At 39.7% G+C, this 23,325-nt stretch overlaps 2 long non-coding RNA genes and 1 pseudogene across 2 annotated transcripts in view; 1 reads left to right on the top strand and 2 right to left on the bottom strand.

Annotated features, from left to right (window-relative positions):
• The window catches only part of LOC121646913, a 143,334-nt pseudogene that overhangs the window by 48,877 nt on the left and 71,132 nt on the right, over positions 1-23,325 (bottom strand).
• Positions 1-23,325, top strand: part of LOC121647012 — a 34,097-nt gene that overhangs the window by 1,812 nt on the left and 8,960 nt on the right. The window lies entirely within an intron of this gene.
• Positions 7,506-10,370, bottom strand: LOC121646997. The gene is made up of 2 exons (XR_006011739.1): positions 10,122-10,370; positions 7,506-8,224 (listed from the first exon to the last, which is right to left on the bottom strand). It is a non-coding gene; the product is annotated as an uncharacterized LOC121646997 (long non-coding RNA).

The raw sequence follows: 23,325 nt of genomic DNA, 5'->3' as shown, positions 1-23,325 counted from the left end.
AGTTAACGTCCTTTTAAACTGTATTTTAGATATTAAGTCATGGATGGCAGAGAACTTCTTACAGCTCAATCAGGACAAAACTGAAGTTTTAATTATCGGTCCTGAGGGCAAGAGAGAGATCATTTTATCAAAATTACATCATTTTAATCCCTCTCAGTGTGTGAGAAACCTAGGTGTTCTTTTCGACTCTGAGCTTGATTTTATTCCACACATCAGAAATGTCACAAAGACAGAATTTTATCATCTTAAAAACATCGCCAGAGTCTGCCCATTTTGCTCCCTTGCCAGCATGGAGGTGAGGATGCATGCCTTTATTTCAAGTAGATTAGATTACTGTAATGCCCTGCTCTCTGGTCTTCCTAAAAAGTCCACCTTAAACTTACAACTTCTTCAGAACTCAGCGGCATGTGTTCTGACGAGGACCAGAGGGCGGGAACACATCACACCAGTTTTAAAATTGCTGCATTGGCTCCCTGTGCGCTTCAGGATTGATTTTAAGGTCCTTTTAGTAGTTTATAAATGTCTTAATGGTCTTCTGCCCTCTTATTTATCCGACTCGCTTTTAAATTATGAACCCTCGCTGACCCTGAGGTCCTCTGGTACTGGCCTTTTAGTTGTTCCAAGGGTGAGGACCAAGACATACGGCGAGGCCTCTTTCCATTGTTACGGCCCTCGTTTGTGGAACAGTCTGCCAGAGGGCCTCAGGGCTGCAGAGACCGTTGACGTTTTTAAAAAGAGGCTTAAGACCTACCTTTTTAGCTTGGCTTTTAACTAAATTTATTTGATCTTAATTTATTTTAGATTATTTTATTTTCATGTTATTTTATTTTCATTTTATTCAACTGTACTATTTATTTATTTACTTATTTATTCATTCATTCATTTACTTATTTATTTATTTATTCTTAAGCTGTTCTTATTGTTTCTTAAGGTTGTTTAATTTTAATTTTAACTCCAGTGTTTTCCTCGTTGGGATCCTCCACGCCGGGGGGCTTTGCCTGCTTGGTCTGGGGGCTGCTGTCAGGTGATTGCACCTATCGGGGTGGCTGGGGCCCTGCACTGTGGCCTTTTGGCTGTGGTGTGGGCCCCTGTCTGTTCTGATGGGGGTGGTTGCCACTGTTTGACATGGGTGGACTGGCCCCTGGTGTGGATGGATCCCCATGACACCAATATTGTTTCCTCACAGCAGCATCAGGCCAGATGCTTATCACTTTTAGTATTTTTAATAACATTCAGTTCGAGACAGAAATAAAAGAATCATGTTTTCATAGAATGGGGAGGGAAGGCTACTTGGTGTGTGTGTGTGTGTGTGTGTGTGTGTGTGTGTGTGTGTGTGTGTGTGTGTGTGTGTGTGTGTGTGTGCGTGTGTGTGTATAGGTGTGTGTGTGTGTGTGTGTGTGTGTATATGTGTGTGTGTGTATATATATGTATATATATATAGTGTGTGTGTGTATATATATATAATGTGTGTGCGTATATATATGTATATATATATAATGTGTGTGTGTATATATATATGTATATATATATAATGTGTGTGTGTATATATATATGTATATATATTTAATGTGTGTGTGTATATATATATGTATATATATTTAATGTGTGTGTGTATATATATATGTATATATATATAATGTGTGTATATATATATGTATATATATATATAATGTGTGTGTGTATATATATATGTATATATATATAATGTGTGTGTGTATATATATGTATATATATATAATGTGTGTGTGTATATATATATGTATATATATATATAATGTGTGTGTATATATATATATATGTATATATATATAATGTGTGTGTATATATATATGTATATATATATAATGTGTGTGTATATATGTGTATATATATATAATGTGTGTGTATATATGTGTATATATATATAATGTGTGTGTATATATATATGTGTATATATATATAATGTGTGTGTATATATATATGTGTATATATATATATAATGTGTGTGTATATATATATGTATGTTTGTTTCATCTTGATACCATGCAAATGCATACAATCATTTTTGTACAAGTTTAATCAACAAGCTTGATTAAATTGTGATCTGAAACTTTATCAACATGTGTTTGTTTAAGATATAACCTTCTTATTATTTTATTGTCTTTTCAATGATTCACTGATGATTTTAATGATGTTTCATTTAAGGCTTTAATAACTTGGACATGCAGATATATTTACAAAATGTTTAATTTGATACTCTTTACAAAATGATCAGAGCAGCCCTGTTATCTGACCCAAAACCAGCCCACAAGACTGTTTATTGGTCAAGATAATGGTCCCACATCCTTTTGTGGGGCGTGTCATCAACTAACACTTTTGGAACTCAGAACAAAGAGTTTTAGTTGGTCAGTGGGTCTATCTTCAACCTCCCCTGGAGTTGTACATCCTCGTCAGACATGGCTCTTTTCCAGAGTCACTTAGATTTCTCTCAGAGGTCCTAGAGACATGGATTTCTAAGGACTCTTAGAAAGAGAAGAGAAGAGAGAGAGAGAGAGATGATGCCGAAAAATGAAGTTTGCCATGATGTGAAGACCATCACTACAGATGCTAAGTTTGTGCCTGCATTCAAGATGCAAGATTGATTTAGTTTTTCTGGACTGACTAACTCCTTTTAGTTTATTCTTTTTCAGCTGATACTTCTCTTTTCTTTAGTTATGTTTGCATCTTTTGGACTTTTAATATTGATCCTAGACTTAGATTATTTTATTTGGATAACTGGTTAAAGCAGGCTGACCGAAGCTTCAGAACCAGTTCTACAGAGTTTTTTTTTTTTTTTTTTTGGACTGATCCAAAGCTGGACTTTTTATCTTCACTGACACCACCAGCCGAGCCGTGGGAGAGTCCGCATCAGCAGAGCTGCCTGATCCAAACCTTTGGACCACCACGTGACGCATCTTCTGGCCTTCTTGGTAGTCGTTCGGGTTCCAAACCACCTGTGCCAACTTCCTCATTTGCCCGGGAGAGTCACCACAACGGTTGTAAGTCGGCTCGATCCAAACAGAACCGGACGAGTCCTGCTCGGATCAATTCTCTGCTTGTCTGCTCAAGGAATGGTTGGTTGTCTGAAAGTGACCTTAGTAGTTCTACATCTTAGTTAAACTTCCAGCTTTAAACAGATGAGATTCAGTTTTGCCTCGTTTTCTTTTAGGATTCAGAGATCCTGTTTCAGTCCTAAACCTTAGTTTAATTAACACTGCAGGTTAATTAACTTGTTTCATTCCTTACATACATTTCCTTCATTCTGACACATTACATTGAAATAAGATTCTGGTTTGAACTCCATATTCTGCATTTTACAATGTTTGATTCATTTTTCCATGCGAAGTCCTATGTAAATATTTCCTTTTCATTTATGCAGGATTAGACTAGTAATAAATATTTCATATTTATCCTAAACTGGTCTGGTTATTGTGGTGCCGGAGGTATGTTCAATATTTTGACGAATAATTAATAATTCTATGAAATTATTAAAAGTAATAATTTTATTAAACATCTTTAATGTTTAATAGGGCTGCAACTAATGACTATTCTGATGGTTGATTAGTCACCGACTATTAAAACGACTAGTCGACCAATCAGATTATGTATCATAATTATTAAATGGATCTTATTTCACTTTCAGCTTTGAAATTTTGCATACGGTTGTTAAGTTCGACGTGCCCCCTCTTTAGATGTTCGAGCGTTGCAGACGTACTTCCGTGGTACACAAGGTCCACTTTACAAATCTCATATGTATTTAATTTATTTTGTAAGTTTAACGTGAAGTTACCACAGACTTTTAACGTTCCCCGCCGCCGTTTTCTTCCCGAGTCCACCACCATATTTTTCCCCTGGCGGACTTTACTGCGCTTGTGCAACTCTCAGCAGAGATTAAAAAAGAAGACGATGTCTCACTCTGTATTATTTTCCCCTCTTTGTGCATGTGCATTGTGCAACTCTCAGCAGAGATAGGATTAGAAGACGATGTCTCACTCTGTAGTTTTTTTTTTTTCTTTTTGCAGACAATAGTCGACGGCTAAATTCGTTGTCGACTATTGTCAACAACGTTGACTAATCGTTGCAGCCCTAATGTTTAATGACTCTAAATCGCTACAGTCTACCCCCTCATCAAATATTATAAGAGTCCCCGATTAGATGGGGTTCAAGCCAAAAAACTATACAGATTTCTGGAACAGGAAAAGGCTGCAGCTCGTGTTCTGGGTTCAGACAAGAAAAGCCGGCATCTTATGCCCACTTGGCAAGACATAGATGTTTTAGAGTCTGTAAATAAGGCTGTTAGACCACTCCAAGACTTTACTGATGCCCTGTCTGTTGAGGCTTACGTCAGTGTTTCCTATATTAAACCGGTACTCCATTTGATCAAAACTAGTCTCCTACAGCCAGCGGAGGAAGACAGTGAACTCACTAAAACAATAAAAAAAACATACAGCAGTACCTTAATGATAAATACAGCGACCTTGTGAAGGATGAACTCTTGGACATGGTCTCACTGATGGACCCCAGGTTCTGGACAACATACATTGATCCAAACAGGGTGGAACACATAAAAAAAGCTCTCACTGAACTGATGTCTCTGCCTGCTGAAACAAGTTCAGCCCGAGAGCTTCCTGATCCAGCTGTGCGGAGAAGAACAGGCTCCACCCAATAAGAAAATTACTTATTGGCACACTTCTTCATAAAAAGTGTGCCAGTGCCATCTCCTCAACAATCGGAGGCTGTGAAAATCGAGACAGAGCTGGCAACCTACCTGTTGACACCTGAGACAGACCCAGACACCGATCCACTTCAATGGTGGAAGCACCACAAACCGAACTTTCCAAGGCTCAGTAAACTGGCCAAGAAATATCTCTCTGTCCCTGCAACAAGTGCCCCATCAGAGAGGGTTTTCAGTGTGGGAGGGGGCATTGTTACATGCTGCAGGGCATGCCTGAAGCCAGATGCAGTAGACAGGCTTGTCTTCCTTCCCAAAAATGTGTAGTTTAAAAAAAAAACATCAAGAATGTTCTAATGAATGTATGTTTAAAATATGACTTTAATTTTGTTAACATGTTCAGGGATTTCTTAAAATAGTGTTTTGTATAGAAGAGGTATGTTTACACGTTAAGTGTAATGAAACTTTGATTTGCATTATTTCATTCCCAAAAGAGGAAATTGTTTCTTTGTTTATTGTCTAAATACTCTAAAACAGTGACTATTTTCTTCCAAGAGGAGGCACTTTTATTTATTAATGTATTCTTTTTTTTATTAGATTAAAGTTACACAAATGAAATGAGGCCTGTTCTTAAATGTATGCTCAAACTTTAAAAACTAGCTCATTGTGGAATACCACGAAGTACAAACATGTTGTGTGTAATATGTACATTGTTTACAGTGGCAGCGCCTCCATCTCATTTTACAAGCTTGTTTCACAGCTCGTATAGTTGCACTTTAAATCCAGGCCAACTCCCAGAAGGGTTGATTACAATACAATCATTTTTGAAAAAGAATGTTTTACTGGTTGTAATTTTTATTATTATTATTATTAATGGAAGGGGAGAAAAAAGAAGCAATTACAATCAGAAATTGGATTTGGTTTAAAAGAATTAGGAGTTTTTATTTTTAGGCCATGTCGCCCAGCCCTACAGAAAATCAAACATGAATTTTACTGGAACTTTGATTCCATGCATGTGATGAACGAGACTTGATCAGCAACTTTGGGTAAAACAGACCAAATATTCTGGACCTTCTCCAGACCCCGTCCCCCCAATATCTGTCCAATGTTTTATTAATTCCTGTTGTTTTTAAGTGGATCTACAAGTTTGTGTTTTGTAAAACAGTAAAAATAAAACAGATTTAGAAAACTTAACACATTGTTTCACCTTCAGGATGCAGGACAGGTTACAGGTTCAGGTCAGTTTCTGTGGTGTAAGACGGTGTAAGTCATACAGACTGACAGTCATACAAACACCTTCTACAGGTGTTCTGTTGTTCATTAATAAAAACTCATTTAAACACTCAGTGTGATGAATCCTGACCTGAGAGTTTCCAGTTTGCAGTTTGGACTCTTCAGTCCAGCAGACAGCTGCTTCACTCCTGAGTCCTGCAGGTCGTTGTTACTCAGGTCCAGTTCTGTCAGACTGGAGGACTGGGAGCTGAGAACTGAGGACAGAGCTTCACAGCTTCTCTCTGAGAGACCACACATACACAGCCTGAAGAGACAGTTAGAGGAAAATACTAAAATAAAAATATATGTGATCAAAATGAATCAATCCTCATATTGGATGTAGACTGAAAGATCATCTGTGGAGGAAAATCAGCTTTATAACCTCGTTATCACGTCCATGTGGTGGATTTTAATGCTCACATAGATCATGAGTGAAACAAAGATTCAACGTGGTGGCTGAGAACTTTCAGCTTGGAAATGTAGTTTATCAGAGACAGTCTGAACATCTGAATAAGACAGGTGAGGATTTCAGGTGAGGAGGAGCTGGAGAGTGTCTCTGAGGAGGGGTGTGTAGGATTCCCTCCTGATCCGTTAACTCTTTGATCCGACTTCAGGGAAGTGGAAGAAAACCAATGAATGGATCCATTTATATAAGTTCTTTTCTTTAGTGGTTTAGTATTTGTTCATTTCCATCAGTGATGTTCCAGAATAATATTTTTAGCTAAAAATTGAAATATGTTCTTGTACTGTTTTTATCATGATGCTTTTTATTTCATAGGCATTGCTGTTGTGTAAAACTCCAAGACTTTCCACGTTTGGAAGACCAGCAATAGTGTCATGTACCAGGGATGGGCAGAACGATGAGTACAGACAGCTGATTGATAATTTCATCTAGAACTATCTGATCCTGAACACCATGTAGACCTTCTGGTCCACATAGACCACCATCTAGACTGGTCCAGGAATACCAATGTTATGTATGAGAAAGGAAAGAGCTGTTTGTATTTACTCAGGAGGTTAAAGTCCTTCAATATCTGCAGAAGATGCTCCACATGTTCTATCAATCTGTGGTGGCGAGCACATTGTTTTATGCTGATGTCTGCTGGGGAGGCAGCATTAAAGAGAAGGACAAGAGGAGGCTGGAGAAACTGCTGGAAAAGGCTTCTTCAGTGATGGAACTAAGGCTGGACTCACTGAGCACTGTGGTGGAGAAATGTATGTTTGGATCTACTTGTATTAGATGTATTTGTGGACAGGTCACTCTGGGAAATGAGACCTTGTGTCTCAATGAGTTAAACGTGTGTAACCCCAGTCCCATGTAGCTAATGAATTTAGACGGCCAAAACGTAGTTGTGTTGTAGTACAGTGGGACAGGGCCTGAGTTCGTCTGGCGCAACCTATGATAATATAAAATAATTTGCCGGTGCCTCCAATTATGTTCTAAGAAGTACACAAGAGTTAGTACTTCCCATTAAAATAAAAGTTCACTGAAACTTGTTTTCACTTTATCCTGAAGTTAGACCATTGGCAATGATACACAGGATTTAGTAAGACAAGAATACTAATTTATTTTACAATTTTGAACTGGATCTGGAAAATATTAACTGTGTTCACTGTTGACCTTTAAGTTACACAGATCACTCCAAACTCTAACTGGTAAGTACAGCTCACAAATAATCCCTGATAACTTGCATGAAAATGATAGATCAAATGACCAGTGAATTCAGAATCCCACAGCCCACACTCACACACTCATTCATTCTGGGCTAAAATAATAAACGTTGTAGGCCCGGACGATGCTTGTGAGCGTGGAGGCCAGAAACAAATGGCCGGTTCGCTGTCTTGAATCAGCATAAACAAAAGGCACGTGCAAAGCGTTAAGAGTACTCACAAATCGGTACAGTCATAGATGGAGAAGGGGGGAAAGGGCAAATGGCAGGTTGTAGTTTCAGCGGCAAGGGGGTGAAGTGCACAGCCACACGTGGCAACGAACCACAGTCAAGTACAGCAGCTATAGCCTTTCCCACGGTCCAGGGCTCTCCCGGTCCTTACTCTCTCCCTCGTATGGCCAATGTCCGGTCCTCTGGCAGCTTCACAGAGTTCACACACATAGACCACAGGACGACTCTTTGTCAGTCTGGGAAGTTAGGAATTCTTTCAGAATGCGTTTACAGCTTACAGCAGTCCTTCTCGGACACCTATAAAACAGCCTCTGCTATTACCAACGTGTTGTCAACGTAGGTGACGCTAAGTCCCTCCTACCTAGTGTGCCTCTAGAGAGAGAGTGGCGCCATCTCCGTTCACTGCAATGGTTCAGTTTTTTCACAACAATGGCGGCGTATGGAGCCCCTCAAAAGTTCCCGGAAGTTAGCAAAAGCTAAGCGACGGTCAATGTATTTCAATGGAGCAGATTGTCGGAGTTACACTTCTTCAAGGTAAGATGTTTTAATAGTCATATTTCCATATCAGTTGTGCATCTAAATCAACTTGACATGAGTAATTAAATATGTTGGCGGATTGTCACCGTCTAGATTAATATATTTAGAGATTACAAACCGATAAAAGTTTATGCTAGCACACTGATAGCAACAGATGCCACAGGCTGATGAATGTAAATTCTGTTCGTCAATATAAATTGATCCAACACCGTTGATAGCGAGGTTAATGTGTAGGGAGAGCGATTGTAGTTACATTTTTATTTAATTTTAATGTATTTATAAGGCTGTGGAATTATGGACAAAGATATGAAGATGATTCTGTATGTGGGTTATAATGTGTGACCACCGCATTTCACACATTTAACACTATAGGCCAGGCCAATAATTACACCGTTCATTTTACATAATAACTAGAAAGTGAGCTGTTTTGTGGAATAGTACAGCCCATACAATTATACAATATTAGGGCTGTCATTTGATATTGCAGGGTGAAAAGTTCAGTCATATATATTCACTATATATTATACTATTATATATTAATTATGTTGTATTATCAGTTCTGGGGTTGCCTGACGTTAACTGGGATACTGTTCTTCTTCACCTTCCTGGTTTGGCCACTTTTAAGTGTTGTCTGTCTCTTTGGACAGTTTCCTGTCTTTTTTTCTATATTCTGCAACCTCAACCATATAAATCTCCCTGTGATGTGTTTAATTTAAAAATAAACTTCCCAATGATATGGTCTTTGAAAATGTGTAAATGCATTGTTTTAACATGATTGCCTCACATATTTTTTTGTTTTCACAGTCCCTGATGGTGGTCAGATGTATCCTGCTGACTTTGGCCATCCATATTTTCCTTCTGTCCCTGTCTTTGGGGAAGCCATACATACGCACGCCGTTCTCTGAGCAATTGGAGCATCCCCATGCAGCACAGCATACCATGGTGAAGACTGTATTCAAGGATAGCAGAGAAAAGAAATGGCTAGACATGCTGATCTAGTCGAGTTTTATTGTAAAGGAATTCTTTTAGGTATTAAATGCATTTGGAAAACAAAGGGTGTTTGTCTGATTTATTATGTATATGTAGGGAGTAAGTCTTGGGATAGTTAACAAATAGTGATAGAAAGCCATGTATTTATCATTAATTGAAATCAAAATTTTATTTATTTGCCATGGATTTTCTGTAAGAACACATTATATTGTGAGTCAGTCTGCCCCAGTCAAAATAAGTCTTAAGACTTAAAAGCAATTCACACAAGTAGATACTAATAAGTAAGAATAGATAACCCATTTATTTGAAATGAATTGGGGATCTAAATTTTATTTATTGGATATAGATTTCCTGTAAGAACAATTATCATTATGCTGTGAGCCTAGATTTATTGTGTAGTCACTTGGTAAACCATTGTCGTCACCTGTTTGTATGCCTCAGTCTGAAAGATAAAGTTAAAAAAACAGAAAATATTATGATTTACATTGCTGTTGATGTCAAACAGGTTTAGTAAAACTTTGATGATTCATATCAATGAACACAACTATAAAAATATTGCAAAGCAAAGCCTTCATTTATCATTATTTACAGATTATCGTAGTTTTCCTATTATTTTGTATTGGCCGCCAAGCACTTCCTGGAACTTTTGGAGGCTACATGGACCACGTGATCGGCAAGCGTTTTGAGCTTCTGGTGGCGCCACTCTCTCTCTAGAGGCACACTACTCCTACCGAAATAAACTGCGGACAGGATTGGTTAAGAATACACATACAAAGCTGAGAGAATAAAGGGATGCTTCACTACCCCACAATAAACGTGGTCTTATGTCATTTGTGCCAACAACCCAATATGAATGCATTTTACAACTAAACCTCTTTTAACTCTGACTTCTAACTGTATGTAACATGACTGTTTTTAACATTGTATAATCCACATTTCCAACATGTTTACACTTCATGAACTACTGTTTATTACACAAACATTTTAATTTGAGAAGGAATGAATGACAAGAATAGCCTTAGGGCTACACGTGTATAAATAAAGGTAAAAATAAAACAATGGAGAAGGTGGAAGCAGTTCTGAATAACAAAGACCACCCTCTCCACGACATCTTAGCTGGTCTAAAGAGCAGCTGCAGTGAACATCTCATTACTCTGAGCTACATAACAGAGGTTTAGAGGCTCCTTTGTCCCGTCTGCTATCAGACGCTTTAATCTGAAGACACATTCACACCGCCACTATTTGGCCCACTTTAAACGAACCCTGGCCCACTTCCATGGATAGTAAGGTTCATCTGAAGTAAACACTCATTCACATTCTGCTGCAGACCAAAGAAGAAAACTCTGGTCCGCTGAAAACTGGTGGTCTCAGTTCACTTGGAAGTAAACAAGTTGTGCAGAAACTTGTTATTGCTCCATGGTTTACTTGCAGAGAAGGTCCTGGCCAATCCATGAGCTGGTTTTCTTCTTATTCCTGCTTTCTTTCTTGCTTAGTGGTGTTTTTGGGGAATATCAGCCCTAGCGAGTAGCTGTTGGAACTGCATGATGTTCTCCAGGCAGTTTGTTCACTAAAGTGAAGATCAGTGTGAAAACAAACCGAACCAAAGGAAGGTGTGAAATGTTTCAATGGAAACCGAGCCCCCCAGAAAATTCTTGTGCGAATGCTCCTTTAGTGATTAGCATCAGTCCTTTTTCATCCCTTTACTTTATCTGACTTGTTGATGTACTTCTATTGATGTTTTATTTCTGATCACACTGCATTAAAGTCTCCATTTACTAATTTAACTTTCGGACTGTTGTTGTGCCTTTAAATGTGAAATGCTGGACAACTGACTTTCCCTCTGGAGATTAATGAAGGACGTCTGATGTTTGATGATAAAAACTCATCCCACTTTGCTCGGTATGAAAACAAGCTCACCTGAGAGTTTCCAGCTGACTGTGTGGACTCTGCAGACTCGACAGCAGCTTCACTCCTGAATCCTGCAGGTTGCTGCTACTCAGCTGCAGCTTTTTCAGCCTGAAGGACTGGGAGCTGAGAAATGAGGACACAGCTGCAACGTTTCCCTCTGAGAGGCCACAGACACTCAGTCTGAAGAGAAGATATTGAAGAAAATGAAGAAGGTTTGTTTTCAGATTTAGTCACATGTACAATTTAACTTAAAGTCAGAGAAAATCATTGAAAAATTCATTCACATTTCCTCAGTGAAACCAAAAAATCATCTTTTTTTTATTGGACAGTTAATAAACTCAGTAATATGCAGGTGAAACTCAAAAAATTTGAATTTTGTGCAAAACATAATTTACTTCAGTAATTCAGCTGAAAAGGTGAAACTGATATATAGATTCATTATATGCAAAGTGAGACATTTCAAGCATTTATTTGTTATCATTTTGATCATTATGGCTTACAGGTTAGAGCAGCAGAGAAATCTGACCTGAGAGTTTCCAGTTTACAGTGTGGACTCTTCAGTCCATCAGACAGCTGCTTCACTCCTGAGTTGGAGATTCTCAGGTCCAGTTCTGTCAGCCTGAAGGACTGGGAGCTGAGAACTGAGGACACAACTGCAACGTTTCTCTCTGAGAGGCCACAGACACTCAGTCTGAAGAGAAGATATTGAAAAAAAATGAAGAAGGTTTGTTTTCAGATTTAGTCACATGTACAATTTAACTTAAAGTCAGAGAATCATTGAAAAAATTTATTCACATTTCTTCAGTGAAACCAAAATATCATCTTTTCTTCTGTTGGACAGTTAATAAACTGAGTGATGTACAGAATGGTTTAGTTCTCTGTTTCATGTTTATTCTTATTTGACCTTTGGAATCCACATTAGACATCTTTAAAAGTCACCTGTCAGTCATAAATATCTTGCTTTCACAAACGCACGGGAGTATTTTTCTATCTTTAATCAAGAGCGCAGTTGTTTGCGCAGTTGTTTGCTTTGAGAACAAGATTTCTGGTTTTCACGCTCAAATATCATCCTGCTCTCTCTCAAAACTCTGCTGTCACACTCAGAAAGTCCCTCTTGCTTTCAAATAAATCGTTCTTCCTTTCAAAACTCTGCGCTCAGACTTGGTCTCTTTCCCTCACACTCAGACACTTTCTCTGCGCACTAAAAACTTCTGCTCTTGGATATTTTTTCCTGTCTCTTGGGTTACAGAAAGAGCTGTCTGTCAAACCTCCTCCAGCCAATAGAATACGAGCTAATTCGAGCAGATCGTCCTCACCTTCTACAGGGTGCGCATGTTTTACTTGACACAGTGACTCCACACTCTTAGCTATGGAAGCCCATTTCCGTCACTCTGATGAAAAAAAAAAAAACATAGTATCTCATAATTATGACTTAAGTATCTCATAATAATGAGATACTATCTCATTATTATGAGATAGTATTTCATTATTATGAGATACTATCTCATAATTATGACTTAGTATCTCATAATTATGAGATACTATCTCATAATAATGAGATAGTATCTCATAATTATGACTTAAGTATCTCATTATTTTGAGATACTATCTCATAATAATGAGATAGTATCTCATTATTATGAGATACTTAAGTCATAATTATGAGATACTATGTTTTTTTTTTTTCATCAGAGTGACGGAAATGGGCTTCCATACTTAGCCCACATTTTGTTTGAATATAAACTATTTAGTAGTGACTAATTATCATTTTATGTTTTATATAACAGTGTCTCATTAATAAAACAAATAAGTTGTTTCTAATAGTTTTCTACATTGTGCAGTGTAATAATAATGATTAGCAAAGAAAACTCAACATGTTACGTTTCTGTGACAGGGGGCGGGGCTATTTTCAAAACTCAACATATCCCGACCGCAAAGGCTCATGGGAGATACAGATTCAGCTGAAATTTAACCTTTTTCTTAATTGTTGTACTATAAATTTGAGTTTTCTGCTTCAATTCATGTGTCATGTTAACAAGTAGACAATGTCATAAAGTTCTGCCCTCTGAATTTTTAATGTGGCACCATGAATGCAAAGGACGGTTCAGGAAAAGAAACCACCGCTAGCATCCATTTTTAAACACAGTGTACTGATAAAAATAAAGTATAATTAGTAAGACATGACATGGTTAAATTCAAAGTTCCACTTGTTGTGGTTTTGGATGAGTAAGTGAGAATAAGCATCTACAAGTTATTGTTTATGTGTGTCAAAGTTCAGTGAAAATACTGAACAGCATGTGTAAATCTAATGTTAGAGAATTCAGTTACAACTACTGGAGGCTTTAAAGAAATTTAGATAAGTTAACTAATGGGTGTTTAATTCTAATGGTTGGTCATGTTGATATAACTTGACATGTTTCAGCATTTGTAAAAACTGGTATGGTTTAAGGCAACGGGTTTCCACAAAAATTTCTAATAAGCTTTAATTTTCACGAAGTCAAAGCAGATAAAGCATTGTTTGGCAACTGGCAGTCTGCAGGCTGCTAATAATATCTAGCCTACCAGATTAAATTAATTAAATGAAAAAATAAAGAAGTGAAATTACTTGCACTCTAATCCTGGATTAGTTGAGTTTACAAGAAAGATAGAAAAATACCCCCATACAAACGTGCTTCTTTTATTTATGATATAAAGTATGAGACAGCAGGGGTCTGGTAAAAGTAGAAAAAGACCTCCAATCATCTTTTCATAAACTCTTTTCCTGGACCTCATTGTAAAATGTCCCAGGTTTAAGAAAAGGTAATGGGAGACATTCAGCAGGTCTAAGGGGAAGATGACGGTCTCTGATGAGAACTGGACCACACTGAGACCTGGCTATGATGCTGGTCTGCAGTTCTGAGCCGACACAAGATCAATACATATTCTCCACAAAGAGCTTCAGATACTTCATCTAAAGCCATCTGATCACAGGGTTCCAGTTAAATTATACATCATATTAGTATGTTCACATATCAAACATGACTCCATCATCAAGATTGTTGGTTAAAGGAAAGAAAAAGTCAGAAGACTGAAACATGTTGCTGTCACAGATCCTCTTACTCCACTGTCCTCCCATTTATCCACACCAATCACAGTCAGTACAACTGGATAAACCTGAACAAAACTCAGAACTGGACTGGACCTGATCTGCACACATATCTTCCAAACCAAATGAAATGAGCCAAAAGTATCTGAGCAGCAGTGATCAGAATGAAGTGATGGAGATCTGGGGATGTTTCATTTCATTTATTTAAACATATTTCTGAAAATGTTTGAGATTATTGCATCACAGAGACGGTAGGAAAATGAGCTCCTGTTTACACCACAATGCTGAGACCGTAAAATGGAAACATTTTGTTGCCTGTTTTCGGTTCTTATGAGGATGTGGTGCACAACTGGATGTATCGTTGCCAAGTTTCACTGCCCACTAGAAGCCTGACATGAACACTACATGGTTTCTACCCAATATGTGTTTTCCCTGCACGGAGATAGTTTTCATCCCACTGCTGTAGAAATCCTTTTCTTTTTAAATACACTAAGAATTAAGTTTTACATTTTGTGTGGAAATGTTATCGTGCAAACAGGCATAAAAAAGTAGAAAAATATGTGAGAGCAGCAGAGAAATCTGACCTGAGAGTTTCTAGTTTACAGTGTGGACTCTTCAGTCCATCAGACAGCTGCTTCACTCCTGAGTCAGAGATCCTCAGGTCCAGTTCTGTCAGCCTGGAGGACTGGGAGCTGAGAACTGAGGACAGAGCTGAACATCCTTCATCTGAGAGGGAACAGCTGCTCAGTCTGAAGAGGAAATAATGAGACAAGTAGTTCTCTGTCACATTCTGTCCTATAAAACAGCAGCAGTATATTTCTCCACATCCTGCTATATATGTACTTACAGAGCTTTGTTGGAGGCTTTGACCACTGGCAGCAGCCTCAGAAGAACCTCCTCTGAAGGAGAGTATTTCTGCAGGTCAAACACCTCCAGATCTTCTTCTGATGACAGTAAGATGAAGGCCAGAGCCGACCACTGAGCAGGAGACAGTTTATCTGTGGAGAGACGTCCTGATCTCAGGGACTGTTGGACCTCCTCCACTAGAGAACCATCATTCAGTTCATTCAGACAGTGGAACAGATTGATGCTTCTCTCTGCAGACACATTCTCACTGATCTTCTTCTTGATGTACTGAACTGTTTCCCGATTGGTCAGCGAGCTACTTCCTGTCTGTGTCATCAGGCCTCGTAGGAGTCTCTGATTGGTCTGCAGTGAAAGACCCAGGAGGAATCGGAGGAACAAGTCCAGGTGTCCATTTGGACTCTGTAAGGCCTGATCCACAGCTGTCTGATGGAGACGTTGTCGATCTGGTTTATTTAATAACTTAGACCAAACAGAAACAGTTTGTTCTTGTTTCAGCAGGTTGATTCCAGACCTGATGAAGGTCAGACGGACATGAAGAGCAGCCAGAAACTCCTGAACACTCAGATGGACGAAGCTGAACAGCTTCTCCTGGTACAGTCCTCTCTCCTCTTTAAAGATCTGTGTGAACACTCCTGAGTAAACTGAGGCTGCTGTGATATCAATGCCACACTCTGTCAGGTCTGATTCATAGAAGATCAGGTTTCCTTTCTGCAGCTGATCAAAAGCCAGTTTTCCCAGAGACTCAATCATCTTCCTGTTGTTTGGACTCCAGTGTGGATCTGTCTCAGCTCCTCCATCATACTTGACCTTCTTGACTTTGGTCTGGACCACCAGGAAGTGGATGTACATCTCAGTCAGGGTCTTGGGCAGCTCTCCTCCCTCTCTGGTTTTCAGCACATCCTCCAGAACTGTAGCAGTGATCCAGCAGAAGACTGGGATGTGGCACATGATGTGGAGGCTTCGTGATGTCTTCATGTGGGAGATGATCCTGCTGGCCTGCTCCTCATCTCTGAACCTCTTCCTGAAGTACTCCTCCTTCTGTGGGTCAGTGAACCCTCTGACCTCTGTCACCATGCCAACACAGTCAGGAGGGATCTGATTGGCTGCTGCAGGTCGTGTGGTTATCCAGAGACGAGCAGAGGGAAGCAGTTTCCCCCTGATGAGGTTAGTCAGCAGCACATCCACTGAGGTGGACTCTGTAATATCAGTCAGGGTCTCATTGTTGTGGAAGTCCAGAGGAAGTCGACTCTCATCCAGACCGTCCAAGATGAAGACAACCTGGATCTCTTCAAAGCTGCAGATTCCTGCTTCTTTAGTTTCAGTAAAGAAGTGATGAACAAGTTCCACCAAGCTGAACTTTTTCTCTTTCAGCACATTCAGCGCTCTGAAAGTCAGTGGAAATGTAAACTGGATGTCCTGGTTGGCTTTGTTTTCAGCCCAGTCCAGAGTGAACTTCTGTGTTAAGACAGTTTTCCCAATGCCAGCCACTCCCTTCGTCATCACTGTTCTGATTGGTTCATCTCTTCCAGGTGGGACTTTAAAGATGTCTTCTTGTCTGATGGTTGTTTCTGGTCTGTGTGGTTTCCTGGATGCTGTTTCAATCTGTCTGACCTCATGTTCATCATTGACCTCTGCAGTCCCTCCCTCTGTAATGTAGAGCTCTGTGTAGATCTGGTTCAGAAGGGTTGGGTTTCCTGCTTTAGCAATCCCCTCAAACACACACTGGAACTTCTTCTTCAGACCAGATTTTAGTTTACGGCCACAAACTGAAGCCAGAAGTTCTGAATGAAAAGAAGAAATTAGAAGGGTCAGTAAAGACTTGAAGCCTCTGAGGAATGAGGATGTGAATATGTGATGTTTCATGTGTTGAGACATCAGTAAATGTGTCATTTATCCAGCAGCTTCAATCTTTAGAGAAATCCTCTTACTGCTCTGCAGACGCTCAGCCAGCTCCTCCTGCTTCATCCTCCTCAGGAAGTCCACTGTGATCTTCACTAACGCCTCTCTGCTGCTCTTCCTCTGCTCCTCATCCTCACCCTCCAACACTGAGCATTCTGGGTAATCTGGACTCAGAAGCTTCTGGATCTTCTTCAGCTCCTTCTTCACAAAAGTGATCATGTTGTCCTCCAGCAGCTGGAAGAGAAACGATATGAAGGACACAATCAGACTGAAATCATGGAGCCAAACATCAGATCCATGTTGGACACATTGACAATCCACTGGTCTACAAAGGTCAGCATGGAGACGATGTGGACAGAAGAGATGGAAAAGTAGTTGTTGTACATGTACAGACCATAAATATGGAGTCCAGCTGTGTTTGATGCTGCTGGGCAGACTGACCAGTGGGAAGCTCTGAGCTCTGCTGGTCCACTCTGTGGAGGAATCAGGAAGAATCAGCTGATATTCTGTCTGTCCACACAGAGACAAACACAAGGTAAAGGTCCATGAAGGGATGTGAGGATGTGAACAGTGAATCAGAGACTCCCTGTAGTGGGAAAGCTTTACTGACAACCAGCAGCTCAGTCTGCAGCTGCTTGGAGATTTCAGCTCAGTTTGGATGAGTCCCAACAGCTCTCACCAACACCTTCATGAAGCTTTACTTCCTGCTGAAGTGCCCTGGAGCAAGGCAGCCACAGCCAGTCTGTAGTTGGATCAGACTGGTTGGACTGGGCAGCTCCCAGTGTGGATCATCATCAGGTTAACAACTAGCATGCCTCGGCTAGTGACCCTCTGGATCAGATCCTCCCTCTGCTCCCACTGCAAGGCTGTTTGCACTGAGTGACTGGTAACCATTATACTAAAGGTGATGGTTTACTGGATCATCTGTTCCTCTGGTACCAGCATGTCAAAGCTCATTTAATGAGTTGCTGTGTTAGCACATCTTCTTTTCTATTTCCTGGCAGGTTGTGCAGATACGTTCTGCCACCTACTGTATACTGGCTCATTACTGCAGTCTAAGGCTCCCATCATCCCACCAGACGTCCACGGGTAAAGTCTCTCTGGAAAAACACATATTTGACCTCAGTGTGACTTCCTGGTAAAATAAAGAAAATAATAAAATGTTGTTTTTTAACTTTAATGTTTTTCTTGTAAATAGCAACAGCAGAAAATCTAGAACTAAGAAGTCGACTAATTTTCTTCTCCGTTTTGGATTATCAATGATTGCCTTGATAGAATATAATAGAACAGAACAGAGTAGAATAGAATAGAATAGAATAGAATAGAATAGAATAGAATAGAATAGAATAGAATAATAGAATCACTTTATTGTCATTCCGACAGTTGTTGCAATGAAACTGGGTGGGTATTTATTCCACATTGGCAAAAAAAACATAGCATATAAATACATTTATCAAGTTTTTTTTTTTTAAAGAAAGAAGAAATAAAACCAAATAACAATCGTGCGAGCTGGGGCACCGAAAAGGGGGGGTAAATGGGAAGGATTCTTGGGGCCGATGACTGACAGGGGCCCAGAAGGCCCTCAATCCAACTGTAATACTAACAAAATTATGTACTACTCAGAGATAAACTTATAATCACGCAAAAAAATGGCTTAAATGGTTCAGTCTAACTGCTCCAGACAGACAGAGAGTGGATAGTAAGATGGCAGGATGCCTCAAAAATCGGGAAGTTTAAAAAGAAAAGACAAAAGCTGAGACTGGAGAGAGAACAGAGGGTTCGACAGTACGTCATCCAGTTCTTTCAGAGGCGAGGTGGGTCGGTTAGTTTGTCTGATTGAAAGTTGTGGAACATCAGCTTCTTGTCTCTTCTAAACTTTGTCCATATAAGCTAGCTCACTTTGCTCCCATATTAGCTCATATATCAGAACTCTGGATTTGATTCATTTCACTGTTGTTTTAGTCAAATAATCAACGCAGGCAAATGATCGGCAAGCTGCTCTGCTAAAAGAACAATCATGCATGATCCAAACAGACACGAGAGCAGCCGAAGCAGATGCCTGCCAGACCCCTACATGAGAGAGACGATGATGTGGAGTATTGGTAGTCAAATCAATTTCCCTTGACATTGTTGGTGAAATCACAGAAAGCACCTTTAAGTAAAATAAAATAGTGGGAGGCCGCCTGACATAATGATTGTGATGCTATTACACATGACATTACATGTTGGAGATACTAATAATAGAACAGCTGGATAGAATAGAAAGCTGGACTTCAAGGACTTGGGAGAAAACTCTACGTTGGGCTCTTGGTGAAAAACGCTGAGCAAGGACAGTGATTGTGAATGAAACTGCAAGAACTTAACTCAGCAATAGTGTACCTTTACCTCTCCTTGATATCTTATTACACAAAGTTCTACCTTTTAAAATGTGATTATTTATTTTGACTCCCAAACAATGTTTGACTGTAAATCTCCACAGTGGTTTGCTTGTGACCGTTTTACATTCAGTTCATATAATACAATAAACCATGTGAGGTCCTGTTATTTTTTGTTTCTGAGCCTACCTAATTTATTTTACCATTTGCATCTGATTTAATGATGATAATGCTCACAATACAATAAATCATAAAAAATGAAGGGCCATTTTGTTTTTGATGGTGTTTTAGCTGAAATTTGATTTGTTTTTCCACAGGTTATAAATGCATTTCATTTTCATGGAAGAGGTTATTTTTTATTTAAGTTTAGTATTTGTAATTTTTTTGTAATTATCATGAGATAATTAATTGTTTGAGTATTTAAAAAAAAAACAGATGTTTTTAAACAAGCATCCGTCTTGCAGCAAATAACTGAATCTAAATTAACTTTATTGTATTTTTAGTGCTTCCCCTGCAAAGTAACCTGTCATGTTTTTCTTTTCATTTCTATTAATTTAATTTCTTTTAATGCTATTTTGATGGTCACTTCAGTTTCTTTTCACAGGACCCAAAATCTCTAGGAGTCCCCCTGCCTGCGAACATACATGAGTGAGAAACTATAACAAACATAAAAACTCCTCCACACACACGAACACACACACTAATTCACATTGTAAAATCCTGGATGAGGTATGTTATAAATAATACTATAAACAACATAAGAACATACAATAAGTGTGTGGTTGATGTAGCAGTGATGGTGATGGTGCATGTGGGGGTTAGGCATTAAGAAGCCTGGTTGTCCAGGGGTAAAAACAGTTTTTGAGACAGTTTGTCCAGCTGTTAATGATTCTGAACCTCCTGCCAGAGGATAGGAGGTCAACGAGGCCCCGACCGGGGTGTGATGGGTCAGCTAGAATTTTCTTTGCCGTACTTAGGCTTCTACATTTTGCAATGTCCTCCAAGGAGGGTGGGGGGCAGCCAATGATTTTCTGTGCAGTTTTAATGACCCCTTGCAGGGCTTTTTATCCTTAGCTGTGCAGCCAGCATACCACACCATGATGCAGCATGCTACCACACTTTCTATTGTGGTACGATAAAAGGTTTGTAGCAGCTTTGTCTCCAGCCAGCATTTCCTCAGCAGCCTCAGGAAGTGGAGCCTCTGCTGAGCTTTGCTGACCATCGCTGTTGTATTGGTGGACCATGTGAGGTCGTCAGATACATGCACCCCCAAGACCCACCACTGTCCTTTCATCTGCAAGTTTCATGATGCAGTTTGAGTGATGGATGGGATGCAGTCGTGTGTGTACAGTGCATACAGGAAGGGGCCTAGCATGCAGCCCTGGGGGGTGCCCATGCTTAGTGCCAGGGTGGATGATGTGTGGAGCCCCATCCTCACTGTTTGTGGACGCTCTGTTAAAAAACTCTAGATCCAGTCACAGATGAGGGGTGGGAAGTCCAGGTCAGTGAACTTCCTGATGAGGATGTTCAGTACGATGGTATTTAACACTGAACAAAAATCCAGGAAGATCATCCTGACATAATTTCCCTGCTTCTCAGAGGCTCGCAGCAGTGTGGAGGACAGTGGTGATGGCATCAGCTGGTGACCTGTTTGCTTTATAAGCGTACTGGTGTTGGTCAAAGTTCTGAGGGAGACAGGACTTAAGGTGGTGGAGGACAAGTCTCTCAAAGCTCTTCATAACTACTGAGGTCAGGGCCACCGGTCTGTAGTCATTTAGGCTGCTTATGGTGCTTTTCTTAGGAACAGGGACAATGGTGGCTGCTTTCAGGCAGGTTGGGACGGGGGCCTGTTTCAGGGAGGTGTTGAAAATCCTGGTTAGGACCCCAACAGCTGATCAGCACAGGCCTTTAGCACTTTGCTCAGTACTCCATCCGGTCCCGCTGCTTTGTGTGGATCTACAGCTCAGAACCTTTGTCACCTGGTGTTCTTGCAGCTGGAGCAGGTGGGTACTGGGGGGCTGAGAGGGTGGTGGAGCAGGGTGGGATCTCTCCACCTCAAAGCGGGTGAAAAAGTAATTTAACTCCTCCACCAGGGAGGCGTCAGCATTTGATATTGAATTTGACTGATTTCTATTCATTTGTAGGCTACACAACATTTCATCCATGATAACTGAGAAAATGTCCAGATTAATAGTTAAAATACATGAATTAGTTTATAAGCTGGTTTTATGATTTCCTTCTGGGATCAATAAAGATTTAGTTTTTATGTCATTTGATTAATCTGATGTAACATTTGTAGAACGTCGTCCTTCTGCCTTTTTGTTAACATAATCAGCCCTTAATGAAGAATGAATGTTGTGTGAACGGCTGATTTATTGAAATATTATCTGGTAATGTGGATGGTATAGGGGTAGAACAGCTGTTTCTCATTTTCTCTTCATACACTCACAGAGTGACTGAAACATGAAGTTTGGATCTTGTGATCATCACAGTAAAACTGGGTCTTTATTCCTATTTTCCCTCTAATGGCACCAGAACCTGTTTAAGTGTGTTAAAAAGGTGAACTATGGAGCTGCTATGTTTCCTGTCCAGCACTGAGACTGAGTCCTGCTGATTATTCTCAGCTCACCAGAAAAGTGACTTTTTAAAGGAGAGCTCCCACTTTCTGCAGCTCTCTGAACTCAGACACAGTAAATCTGAAACTGCTGAGAAATCCTCCTGAAAACTTTCCTCTGTGGGAAAAACTCACATGTTTATCACACTGTTTTATTATTGGAGCTTTTATCTGGATGTTTCAGCTCATTTAGTAAAGAACTGAACATTAAATCAGTTTCACATCTGAGCATAGAAACGTGAAAAAGAGCTGAAACACATGTTGGAATAAAAACTGTTCAATCTGACTCTGATACAACATTTACACCCAGCTCACCTCTGTTCCTCTAAGCTGAAATAAGGAGGCTCATCCTTCGACCAGTCGCTCTTCAAAGACACACAGCTGGGTTTTGGTCCTGGTCCTGGTTCTGGTTCTGGTTCAGGCTGATTCCTGTGAATAAAGATGGTTTAATGATTTCACTGCTGAATTCTGAAATTGTTCAACAACATTTTATTAAAATAAGAATCTGGAAGACAAATCAGAAACTAAATTCCAACCATGATGCAGAAACTAGTCTCAGCAGAGACGTCAAGAACTGATTCAACTGAAACTGGTTTTCATCTGAAATATGATCCAACCTCCACTGAACGCTGACAGATACTGACTGTTGGTCTGAGGAAACTCCAGCTTTGAACATAATAAACCGATCCAATGACCGGTCACTCTTCATGGACACACAGCTGGGCTCAGGTCCTGATTCAGGGCTGGTTTCAGGTCCAGGTTTGTTCCTGTGAATCCAGATGTTTGGTGTGAGTTCTGAGCTGTGACATGGAGAAGAGTCATGGACAGTTAGAGATGGACATCTCACCTCTGAGTGCTTTTAGAGGGAGGGACTCCCTCCTCTCTTTTTTTTTTTTTTTTTTTTTTTTTTTTAAGACATAGACATCATACTTATATCTGCAAATAACTAGAGTGTGCACATCTGTTTTATTTCTGTAAATATTTTATACCTTAGATCTTTTATTTATTATTTATTTCTATACTGCTCTCTTTGCACTGACACTGGGGATGGCTTAATCTCGTTGTACATATGTATAATGACAATAAAAGGCATTCTATTCTATTCTATTCTATTCTGTCCTCACACTGATCCATGATGCTGGATTCACATCAGCTCACACACACTTTCTACCTTCACCTGCAGAGGA

The sequence above is a fragment of the Melanotaenia boesemani genome, chromosome 10, assembly GCF_017639745.1.
Source record: "Melanotaenia boesemani isolate fMelBoe1 chromosome 10, fMelBoe1.pri, whole genome shotgun sequence".
In the NCBI taxonomy this organism is placed as follows: domain Eukaryota; kingdom Metazoa; phylum Chordata; class Actinopteri; order Atheriniformes; family Melanotaeniidae; genus Melanotaenia; species Melanotaenia boesemani.
The sequence above is the reverse complement of the archived record's forward strand: the minus strand, read 5'-3'. Positions and strand labels throughout refer to the sequence as shown.